Raw genomic sequence first — 12,923 nt, 5'->3', positions numbered from 1 at the left:
GTGTGTGTGAGAGAGAGAGAGAGAGAGAGAGGGAGAGAGGGAGGGAACGAGAGGGAGGGAGAGGGAGGGAAGGAGGCTCCAACAGTAAGGTGGTATCTGGGACTCAATCTGGGTCTCCCACATGGGTGTCAGGGGCTCAAGTACTTGAGCCATCCCTACTGCCTCCCAGGGTCTATATTAGATACAAACTATAATTAGGAGCTTGGACTGGAAATCAAACCCAAGTGCTTTGATGTGGGATACAGGTTTCTTAACCACCAGATCAAATACCTACCACCTGTCATTTTTTTTTGTTTGTTTGTTTGTTTTAAAATATTTATTTACTTGAAAGAGAGAAGGAGAGGCAGAGAGAGAGAGAGAGAGGGAGAGGGAGAGAGAGGTCCTCCATCTGCTGATTTATTCCCAATTGGCCACAATGGCTGGAGCTGTGCCGATCTGAAGCCAGGAGCTTCTTCTGGGTCTCCCATGCAGGTGCAGGGGCCCAAGGACTTGGGCCATGTTCCACTGCTTTCTCAGGCCATAGCAGAGAGCTGGATTGGAAGAGGAGTAGTCGGGACTCGAACTAGCACACACATGGGATGCTGGCACTGTGGGCGGCGGCTTTACCCACTACACCACAGCACCAGCCCCCTGTCATTTGTCTTTACATGTATTAGTTGGTAATCTATTAGAACAAAAAGTTTTCTCATGCTGTATATATTTTTTTCTCTCAACAGAGAGATAAAATGTAGCCTCCTGGGTTTTTATTTTATTCACTGGAATATAGTATTACTATGATCCTAGAATTCATGAGGGGAGACTCTGCAAAGTGGGTGTCTATCCTTTTGACATGTAGCTAATATTCTCCAGGTTTTTTTTTTTTTTAACCCAGTGGTGTGCTGGAGCCAGCATCATATTGACTTGTGGTTTCCCGTTGTAAATTTTTCAGGAATTTGGTTAGTCATTGGCATCAACCTGATAACTTGGAATCAAGGGTGTGAGCAGCATCTCCTTCTTGGGAATCAGCAAATGTTACAATCAGTTTTCTCTCCTGGAAGGTTGCTAAAAATTTACCAGCACAACACTGCTTCTGTCACAAAAAGGAGCCACAGGCTCCTCCCAGGCTTGAACTGCTGTAGCTATGTGACCATCCCTTTCTCTGAGGAACCCTGGCTCCTTTGAGCAAGAAAAGCACTTAGAATGCAAGATCCTGGGGATAAATGCATGCCGCTGGGCTGGGGTGGCCAAAACTAGGAAAGGTGTGTGTGTGTGTGTGTGTGTGTGTAAATGCCTGCACTAGGAAATGAATGTCTATGCATAGATACATACACACACACACCTTAGTTCTAAATAAACATTTTGTTTGCAGTTATTTTTAAATTTCTTTTGTGAGAGGGGAAGGGGGAAAGAGAGAGAGAGAGAGAGAGATATGCTAATTCCCTGGTTCACTCCCAGATGCTAGTAATAGCCGCGCCTGGGCCAGGTGAACACCAGCAGCCAGAGACTAATGTGCGTCATTCGTATGGGTGGCAGGGACTCAGCCACATGAGCCACCATCTGCTGCCCCGCAAGCTGTGCATCGACAGGAAACTGGAGTCAGGAGCAGAGCTAGGACTCAAATCCAGGCATGCTGACCTGGGATACTCCTCATGGAATAATAGCACCTACCTTGTTGGCTTGGCAGAATGGGGATAGGAAATGCTTAGCAGAGTTACTGATAGGAAATAAGCACTCAATAAATAGGATTCTTCCATAGGTTTTGTTATCATTGTTGTCAAGCATCTATCAAGTGTGAAACCAAAGGCCTAGAAAGAGTGACTGTGGAGGTGAATAGACGTTGATGTTTGCCACCCTAATGCATGTTGGGAAAGCAGACATCATGCAGCCCTTCCCTGAATAGTTGATCTCCCACTTCCCAGAGACGATTTGAGTCCAAGGACATTAGAATCTGTTAGTGTGAAGTCTGGATTTCTCAACCTCAGCATCACTGACGTTTGGGCCAGGGAATTATTTGTGGGGCACTTTTCCATGCAGTTTAGGCTGTTTAGAAGTTGAATGGTCTTAATCCACTACACGCGACACTCACTCTCCCCCCATTTATTGGAACCCCCTGTGTCTCTAGATATCGCCAGAGGTCCTTTGGGGGCCGTGTCATCCCTCCCCCCTCCTCAGTTGAGAACCATTAGTCTAAAAGGTTGTCTCTGTCTTAAGTACATTTTGTTTTCACTATGAGAAACAAAATTCTGATTTACTCTTTAAAAATTCTTAATAGAATTACTTTATACTATTTTCCCAAAGATTCGGACTGAAAACCAGTGACACGATTCAGAGTCAGGCTGCAAATACTTTTGGCTTTGAATCGGCAGCCACTGATCCGAGCCTCTGTTACTCCTGAGTTCCTGATGTGTGTACATCCTGGTCAGCAGTCTTCCTACTAGGAGTGTGGGGGACAGGGCTTGTGTAAGAATTACAGTACAGATTTCTGCCAACTTTCAGACAAACCCAGTCATTCCCCTCTAGCCTTTTCGCCCACTTCCCTCTTGTTTCATTTCACATTCTGGCTAAATTGAAAGTTCTTTGTCTAATAAACATTAATTGGATGAACGAGTAGATATTTATTAACTTTGCTAAAAGAAGTAAGTGGGAAAATTATTACTGCATTTTACAAAGGCTTTCATTCATCAAAAATAGTTCAGGAAGTCAGTAGCAGCCTAAGCCAGAATTAAGTCAGATTGTTTTAGAATTACTCTATTTCTTCTGCTGGGGCCTCTTAAACATTTTTGCACAAGGATCACTAGACAGTGCTAAAATCATTGCTATCTGTATAAGTCTGTAGTCTCCCTTGTTAGTGGAGAGAGAACTTGGTGTTAAAGAGTTGAAGAGGAATACAATAAACAGCTGAAACAAGCATCAACATGGTAGTTGCATAAATGCGAGCTATTTCAAAGTGTTCATGGAAAATGGAATTAAAAGATACGTTTATTCTAGTGGAAGATATTTTGGAATCTATGCATCAGTTTCTCTTAATATGCATTTTCTAGGAATTTTTTGATGTTTCCTCCAGTGCATGGATTTCAACAGTTTTTACACCCAAATAAACTTATCTTTTAATTCCATTTTCCACAAGCTTTTTGAAGCCCCATCATACAGAGTGATTAACACAAGTAAACCCTTCACCCTCAGGACAACACTGAGTTCCTGAATACAAAGGCCCTTTCTTTTTGCATAGTCTCCTAGCCTGGGGATTTCTGGGATTTGAGCAGTGTACGGGGCAAAGGGATGGCTTTGCATCATTGCCCAGGGTTGCAGGGTAACAAGCTCTCAGCTAAAGACTGGGTTGGAGTCCTCAGCAAACTCTTGCAGGCTGCTGACTTTAGTGCACGAATTCCAACTTCTGGCAAGTTACCATTGTTAATGGGCCGCTCATACAAAATCCCTATTTGTCTGTAAAAATCCATCTAAGAGGAGGAGAGGCATTGGGCTTAAGAACTGCAGGGAGGATTCTCAATGGTGGATCACCTTGCTCCCCATCTGGGGATCTTTGCACTTTAAAAACTGGTGACTGGGGCCAGCAATCTCAAGGATTGACTGGGATGTCCCAGTCCACACTGACTTCTGCCACCACACCCCACTGTCCCTATGCACCCCACTGTTCCTCCCAGTTACCCAGCCTGTGAGTCACCTTTATTTTTTTAAAAAAAGGCAAAGCAAAAGCAGTAGGAATGGGTTTCTTGGACGAGGCTACAAGAAGGGATAATGATTCTTTCTCCGTGTACTTATTGACATTCATTGAGCAGCACGTAGTTTATTTTAGCTCGAGTTTGCGATGGAGCATCTATATTTAATTCCACAAGCTGTCGGGCGACTCATATATTTACAAACACGGCCCCGGAAACAACGTGCATGCTGGTCACATCTGTATCTGTGACATGTCGGGAGCTCTGTGCCATTTGGCACCGCTCAGGGCATTATCGTTTTACATTCTGGTTGGTGCCCAGGCCCAAATAGGGCAGAGCCTGGGCTAAAGGTTCAGATTCAGTGATAGGCCTGGCGGGAAGCCAATAGCAAGGGGCACACTGAGGGCAGCAGGTCAGCAAGGAGAGCGCCTGGGCGGCCCCACCTCAGTCCTGCAGCCTGCACCGTGATGAGCCATTTCTGTGTGATTGACTTGGGTTTATTTTGGCTTTGCCGGATTTAAACTCCCTTACGTGTTTACAGAATCTCTGATGGAAAGTGAGTTTGGGCTTAAGCACTGGAAGCCAGGTTGGAAGAAGGCAAGGACGGAAAAGGTTTCCCTTCTGGAGGATGGAACCGGCTGTCTGCAAGGGGTGTGGAGTGGGTGTGTCAGCCAGCTTCAGCAGGCAGAGCTATAGGGAGTGGCTGCGCATGTCCAGGGACAGGGACCAGATGGCCTGATTCGGGCGATTACAGTGACAGGAGTTCCCCCATACAGGCCAGAATATGCCAAGAGGAGCCCTGGACGGTAGTACAGTTCAGAATTGGGCAAAAGGGCAGACATTTCTTACAGGTCTGTCTCCCTGCCACAAGCAGTGAGGGAGCTGAGAGCAGGAGGCATGGGGCCAGCAAGGGTATGGCCCCTTCTACCCTAGATGGATGGGCTGAGAGCGGGCGCAAGGGGAGCAGAAGGGGACTCGGGCACAGGCTGGGTCGTGGGGATCTGAGGGAAGAGCCGTGTAACTCAGGGGCACACTGGATACCAGCACAGTGGGGTGTCCACCAGGCCAGGCGGGGAGAGTCCTGACCCCCTGCTTTTTGAGGCTGCAAAGTGAAATGTCACTGCTGTCTCGTTGCGCCAAGCCGAGCGGTTATCTACACAGGAGTCGCGGCTTCCAAAGAAGCGGGAGGCTTAACCACCCCTGTTCAGGCTGGGAAATGATTTTAGGTCAATCTTGCTTTTGCACTCTGAAATTTTAGACGTTTCCTCAATCCATATCCATTTTTTTAAGTGAGTGTGACTTGAAGGAATTTAGGATAACCCCCTGTGACCACGGCTCCCTTACTGAGGGCTGTGGCTCTTAAGTGTATAGGTCCTTCACACAGCACAAAGGATGCTCTCAGCAGCACAGGTTTTCTCCATGAACTGGACATCCCACGGATGCTCCTCAGCTTCTGAGGAGGTCATTTTCCGAGAAACCCATCACAGGTTGAAAAGATCCTAAGCAGAAGATGCATTTAATACACCTACCCTACGGACCAGCCTAGCTTAGCAACACCACCCTGTGGAGCGTGGGCTGTTTCTCCTCGTGACCGAGGGGCTCTGCACAGGAGCTGTGGCTGCTGCTGCTGCTGCTGCCGCCGTGCACCCTGGGAGAGCATTGCACCATACATCGCCATGGGCAGAAAAGATCAAATTTCCATACGCGAAGCACAGTTTCTGATGAATGTGACCGTTGCCTGTGTCGTCAGGTTGGGGACCGTCTGTAACAGCACCAGCCTCAAAATTATTATTTTTTCTTTGCTTTGCTTTTATGTTTTTATTAATATAAAGAAGAAGGATTTCATGTATTTTATAGGTACAATTCTAAGAAGATAACCATACTTCATCTCTCTGCTTTTCCCTCCCTCAAGCCCCTTCTTTGCTTCCTTTCTTTTTGCAAAAACATAATTTCAGTCTACTCTATAATCCCAGGCTTAATGCACCACTAACTATGATATTCTACAAGTAAAAAGGAGAAAGACCACAGTTCCACAGGAGTATAAACAAGGGCTAAAACCAACAAATCACAAGGTGCCCATTTCTTCCTATACATTTTTTGTGTTCTATGTTTAGTGCCACATATCAGAGAAAACATATGATAATTGTCTTTTGGGGACTGGCTTATTTCACTAAGCATCCATTTTGTTGCAAAAGACAAGATTTCCTTCTTTTTATGACTGAGTAGTATTCTAAATGAGTTAATGCATGCAAAGTGCTTTTGTTGATGTCTGGCACATTGCAACCGATATCTAAACATAATTGCAGGTGATTAGAATGGGAGATCTGGGACTCATAGGTTTCAGATTTTGCCTTTTTGAGTTTTTCATGGAGACGTGTGAAATAGAGACAGAACAACCTCTGAGTTTAGGGTTGAGAGACTCAAATTCAAGTCCTGGCTTTGCTCCAAACCAGTGGTGGGCCCTTGAATGATTCATTGTACTTCTACAGCTAGAAGGTTCCTCATTCAGTGAGGAATGTTATGCAGTTTCCACACTGACTTGCAAGTGGAGAGCAGTATCAAAATCTTCAGGAGAGCTGTTCAAACTATTCCAAAATAGAAAACATAAATACATACCCCAGCCCAAGATACAAGTTGATTCCTTCTTCCCTCCCTGTCTCCATTCTAACCTCCAACCTCCCCATTGAACACAACCACTGCCAGCACTCAGGCTGCTGAGAACCCTGGGCCAGGAGCCTCCAATGTCATGATGTATCCAGGTGAAAGCCAGGCAAGACCTAAACACTGTAGCCACACAATCTACACGGAGCCTGACTTTGAAAGGCTTCCTGGAGAAAAGGAGTCTGAGTGACACGTCGGGCTCTTATAGGGTGAGAGTGGATACAGGGCAGGTCTCACAGCCAGGCCGCTGAGGAAACATGGGAGTACAGGAGAAAGGCAAGGGGCCTGGACTGAACCCCCCACTGCTGTGGCTGATTGGGGAGCACTAGAGAGGGGCAGTGGGAGAGTCGCCGGGTGACCTGCAGGGACCGCCAGAGGCTCATGGGAACACAGGTGTTAGGAGAGACTTTATCTTCTCAGGCTCCTGTTTTCTTACCTATAAACAAGAGCCATCACACCAGTGAAAAACCAAAGATGTCTAATAATATGTGTCAAAGCAGTAGAAAAAATAAGAGTGAACACACACAGTACTCACCAGGGTCAGGCATTTTTTTTTTTTTAAATTTACTTATTTTATATGAAAGATGAAGAGTTACAGAGAGGCAGAGGCAGAGAGAGGTCTTCCATCCGCTGGTTCACTCCCCAGTTGAATGTGTTGGCGGGAGCTGCACTGACTGAAGCCAGGAACCAGGAGTTTCTTCCAGGTCCCCCATTTGTGTGGCAGGGGCCCAAGGACTTGGGCCATCTTCTACTGCTTTCCCAGGCCACAGCAGAGAGCTGGATCAGAAGTAGAGCACCAATTCTCAAACTGGCCAGGCATTTTTTTTTTAATTAAATGTTTATTTGAAAGGCAGAGATTTGGAGTTGGGGGCAGGGAGGGGGACAGAGAGAGATCTTCCATCTGCTGGCTCACTCTGCGAATGGTTGCCATACCCAGGGGCCTGGTGCTCCAGCCTGGTCTCTCCCATGGATGAGAGTATCTCAGGCCCTTGGGCCATCTTCTGCTGTTTCACAGATCTGGATCTGCTGTGGAATCCCATACTGATGCCACGTCGAGCGGCTGATGGGGGCTGGCGAGTTGTGTCTCAGGGCCTGGAAGAAGAAGGGAGATTGGTTCTCAGGGCCATAGGGAGCCACTGGGCTTCTTAAAGAAAGAAGCTCCTTCTTAAAGAAGAAGAAATGGTTTTGAGGGAGGCCAGTGTGGATAGAGAGCACACAGAAGTGGCAAGAGGCTTTGAAACGCGCAGCCTTTTGTTCAGAGGTTCTCCTTGGTTGGCAGTGTGATTTTCTCTTTTCTGGAGACCCCCTTGGCCAGGGGCACAGGGGCCTCCCCGGACTGCACACTCGGACCTGGGCTCTCTCGTGCAAGGCTCTGGGCAAGGCTGTCCATTAGCTGGCCTCACCAAGGAAAGTGCAAGGACACCTGGTGGGCAGGTACGAAGCTTCCGCCTCTGACGGATGACTGTGACCCTGCACAGAAGGGCTGGTTATCACCCAGAGAAGCCTGGAAACGTGGTGCCCAGAGCAGATGGAGCCGGCAGGCCTGATGTCACTGATGTGTGTGTGTGGGGTGGGTGTGATGTTCCAAGCTTACTCCAGAATCCACAAGCCCTGTGATTTGTCCCTGCCCTGTGAGGGCAGAGGCTGGGTCTGTGCTGTACACCAGCTGTACGCCCACCACCCACCACCTAGGACAGTCCTTGTGCACAGACCCTGCCTAGTAACTGACCAGCTGTCTGATGGGCAGAGGCAGGTGAGGGTCAGGAGAATACAATGTCTGGTTTCTTTTCTTTCTTTCCTTTTTTTTAAAGATTTATTTATTTGAAAGAGTTACACAGAGAGAGAAGGAGAGGGAGAGAGAGACGGGCAGACAGACAGACAGAGGAGGTCTTCCATCCGCTGGTTCGCTCCCCAGATGGCTGCAAGGGCCAGAGCTGTGCCGATCCAAAGCCAGGGGCCGGAAGCTTCCTCTGGGTCTCCCATGCGGCTGCAGGGCCCAAGCACTTGGGCCATCTTCCATTGCTTTCCCAAGCCATAGCAGAGAGCTGGATCAGAAGTGGAGCAGCCGAGACTCGAACCGGCACCCATATGGGATGTGGGCACTGCAGGCAGTGGCTTTACCCCCTAGACCACAGCGCTGGGACCAATGTCTGAGTTTCACCTCTGCCTTCCTGTGCAGCAGCCTCTGGGGGGCCCTGGCCCTCCCTCCCTCCCCTCCCCTCCTCCTCTAGTGCTTTCAAATTAATGTCAGAACATTTAGTAAACAGTAATTATGATTAGCTCTTACCTCTGCATAAATAATCATTACTATTGTTGACCTGAATCTATGCAGGGAAGTTATCCATGGCTTCCACAGTTTTAAGTCATTTCCTGACTCAGAATGGGAAAAGGCATCCAATGCGACCTGCTGGTTGCACACCAGTCCTGGGGGTGGAGGTCAAGGTCGTGTTTGGAGCCTCGGGCGGACAGTGGCATTGGAGGTGCTACAGGCGCCTGGGTTCACCTGAGAGCCACTAGAACTCTGTACGTGCAGCCAGAAATACGTCGCCAGGACAAGAGCACCGTGGTTAGTCTCTGTTGAGGCTGGCAGCTCCTCCCAGCAGGAGGGAAGAGTGGAATCATTGATCCGAGCTGATCGCACCCCCACATCCACCCTCGCCCCTAAGAATGCCTTGTCTTTCCTCCCATCTACCCTCGCTCTCTAGTAAAAATAGGCTTCCCCTCAAGAGTTGTGGATGACTAGGACAAATCACACTTTCTATTTTTTGTTTTACCACCAACACCTTCAGATGTAGTCAAGAAAACAGCTCCTCAATGGAGTTGGCCAATTAACCACTTAAATGGCTTGAAAACTTATTTAATGTCACTGCCTAATGACTTTATGAAATGTCACTGCTCCGGCAGGCACACATTTCTGCTTCATACCTCACTTCTCTCATGCTTTGCTCCCTTTCTGGAACACAGAGCTTCTCCAAAGACTGATATCCTAATGCCTTCCTCTTCCACGCGAGACTGTGCTCCTTGTATTTGCATGGAATTACGGGATGTCGGCGCTGGGCAGGCTTGTGGGATCATCTTGCTTCATCAGTCATTTTACTGATGAGTACAGCGAGGCTCCCAGAGGGAAAAGACTTGCCTAAGGGCATGTGATTGTAAGTGCAAAGCCTACTGTCTGTGTGTGTGTGTGTGTATTTATAGCTGTAACTCATGTAACTGATGCAGTGAGGTGTAAATGCCGTGGGATCGGGGACAGGTGAACCTGGCTCAGCTACTGCAATTTGTGACCTGGTACAAAATTCCCTTATCCATTCCTAGCCTCAGTGTTCTGTTAAAAGCAATAATTTTGTTATCTCTGTGATAATTAGCGATATTATTAATTATAATAACCCTTGCATACCTACTTTACCTTTTGTCCAATCCTATGGCCATGGCTTAATCGTATCTTTAATACCTCCATCAAATAACCCCTCCTCTAAAATAATTTTCAATGAGAAATCTGTTTATATCTCACATTTTTAAACAAGATTTTTCTATTTATTTGAAAGGCAGAACAACAGAGAGAATGAGGGAGAGACAGAGAGATCTTCATCCACTCCCCAAAGGGCTGTAATGTTAGGGACTGCACCAGGCCAAAGCCATGAGACTGGAACTCCATCCAGGTCTCCCATGTGGGTGGCAGGGGACCAAGCACTTGGGACATGTTCCGCTGTCTTCCTAGGTGCATTGGCAGAGAGCTGGTTTGGAAGCTGAGCTGCTGGGACTTGAACCAGCATCCCCATGTAGGATACCAGTGTTGTAGGTGGTGGCTTAACCCCCTGTACCACAGCACTGACACCTGTATCTCACTTTTGAAGGCATAGTACATGAGCAGCTGATGCCCAATCCTAACTTATTTGTCTTTTTTTTTTTTTGATAGGCAGAGTTAGACAGTGAGAGAGAGACACACAGAGAGAGTTATAGACAGAGAGAGACAGAAAGGTCTTCCTTCCGTTGGTTCACCCCCTAATGGCCGCTGTGGCCGGGGCTGCGCCAATCGGAGGCCAGGAGCTGGGTGCTTCCTCCTGGTCTCCCATGCGGGTACAGGGACCCAAGCACTTGGGCCATCCTCCACTGCCTTCCCGGGCCACAGCAGAGAGCTGGACAGGAAGAGGAGTAACTGGGACAGAATCCGGCGCCCCAACCAGGCTAGAACCTGGGGTGCCGGCGCCACAGGTGGAGGATTAGCCAAGTGAGCCATGGCGCTGGCCACTTCTTTGTCTTTTGACATACCTAGAGAAGATGGAGACTGGAAGCAATAGACAACAAAGAAACTCCAGAAGTTGGCAGCTGGCTGATAATCTCTGTGGGGTAGAAGGGTAATCCTGTTAAGTGCTATCACTGTGAAGATTGCACTGCCTATTTCTGTGTGACCACATCTACAGTGCTCGATTTTCTCTATTGACAAAACTGTGACCCATTTAATTCACGGCTTATGGAATAGACTTGAGCTAACACACTCACTGAAGGAAGCCCTGTGCCTGGCTGTCCTTATACCCTCGGTGCAAGTTCATTTATTGCTTGTTTGGGTGTTAGACTGTCTCAGGTATGGTCACAGTCAATGAAATCACTAAATTTATAATTCTTTGCAGCAAGGAGCTCATTTAGCCATCGCTCGCTCACATGACCACGTGACATGAGGTTTCCCGACACAACCATTTAGGACAAGAAGGAAAAATGGAAGGATGATGTGGAAGCCACTAATTGTTTTCTCCCACTGCATATTAGCAGTGCAGCCAGAAGTCATGAGAATCCAGACAGGTAAAATTGGCCTGACAGGTTGCTGCGACAGAATTTCTGGTGTTAGCATTGTGGAGCAAAAACAGGAAATGGCCAAAGCGGTTCCTGTTCAAAAGCCTGAATTTTGCACAACTGTCAACACAGCAATTATTGTGTCCTTTTTTTTTTTTCCCCTGAGTTGAAGCAGCACATTCTAGGGATTTTGGGGAACAAATTTTAAACCTGTTTAAAACTTCGTTTTCTTAAAAAGAGATTTTTTTTTCCTGTTTAGTCAGAATGTCTTTAGATCCTGAAGAAAGCCAGTGAAGCGGAAGCCATGTGATCCGAAGGCCAGGTTTCGCAAAGGAGCAGTCAGCACTGAATTCAGACCTTCTTGCTGTGCTCAGCAGATGTGGCCCAGCAATCAAAGCCGTTTGATTCTGAGGCTGATACTCCCACAGCCAGGCAGGTCCCAGCCCATTGTGAGCTCTGAAACAGCATCATTACAGACAAAGAACCACAAGAAGCACACATCAACTTCACACAGGGCGTTTCTTTGCAAGAGCACACCCCTTTTCACATGCATGGTCTCACCTGCCCTTAGAAACCCCACAACTGGGGGTGAGCACATCTACACAGGACAGCTGCACAGGGGGGCCAGTGCACCAGGAGGTTAAATAGCTGACTTGGCCACACACCATCACTGCCTCACAGAGACCCCTTCACCAAATGCACGGAACTGATTCATGAAATAACTTAGGGGACAGCTGCATGTGAGTGGTGGGATTTCAGGGGCCAGCGTTGTGGCAGAGCAGGTAAAGCCACCACCTGCATTGCCAGCATCCCATACCGGCACCAGTTTGTGTCCCGGCTGCTTCACCTCCGAGCCAGCTCCTGCTCATGGCCTGGGAAGAGCAGCAGAAAATGACCCAGGAACATCTCTCACGTGGGAGACTCGGGTGAAGCTCCTCACTTTGGCCTGTCTCAGCCCCACGCATTGTGTCAATTTTGGGAGTGAACCAACGTATGAAGATCTGTCTCTCTCTGTCTCTCTCTCTCTGCAACTCTGACTCTCAAATAATTAAATCTTAAAAAACAAAAACCAAAGAAACTAAGAAGTGACCTGTGACCTTGAAGGGTCCACAAAGCAGGCCGGGGAGGTGTGATGTCACTCAGCGAGTCTCTCTGTCCAGGAAACTGCCAGAACGCTGCTTCTCACCCAGAGGATAGTAGCTTATCAGGGAGGGTGAAAAGCCCTCCTCAAGCCAGGCCTAATGCAGAAAGGGAGCCGGTCTAGTTGTCTGTTACCTGTCAGCATTATTTTTCTGTTGCTGTGCGACAAATTACCACCAGCTGAACCACACAGAATGACACAAATTCATTATCTCAGTTTCCATGGGCCAGGAATTTGGATCCAAGTTCATGGGTCCTCTGCGCAGGGTCTCACCAGTGTGCAGTCACCTGGGCTCCGGGTCCCTGCTGAGCCCACACGGATTGGTGACCAAGATGGCTGTTTTCTTGCTAGCTGACAGCTGAGGGCTGCTCTCAGTGCTCCAAGTCCCTGCCCGGGACCCTCACGGCATGGCCAGTCAGTGCTCTGCTCCCGAACCCTTCCCTCTGTGTTACTGGCTCATCTGCTTGGGCCACGCCCACCCAGGATATTGCTGGAAGTTATCCGTCAGTCTATCTCACTGTCGCACTGGACTTTCAACTATTATCTGCCGTCTGAACTTTTGAGGCATTTTGCGTTAATCAGACCTTCACTCAAAGTCCACTGGCCAATAAACGAATCATACAATTGGCGTCCCACCAGACTCACAGGTCCCGCCCACACTGGGCGGGCGGGGACTG

This window comes from Lepus europaeus, chromosome 5, assembly GCF_033115175.1.
Source record: "Lepus europaeus isolate LE1 chromosome 5, mLepTim1.pri, whole genome shotgun sequence".
NCBI lineage: Eukaryota > Metazoa > Chordata > Mammalia > Lagomorpha > Leporidae > Lepus > Lepus europaeus.
Note: the sequence above shows the minus strand (reverse complement) of the source record.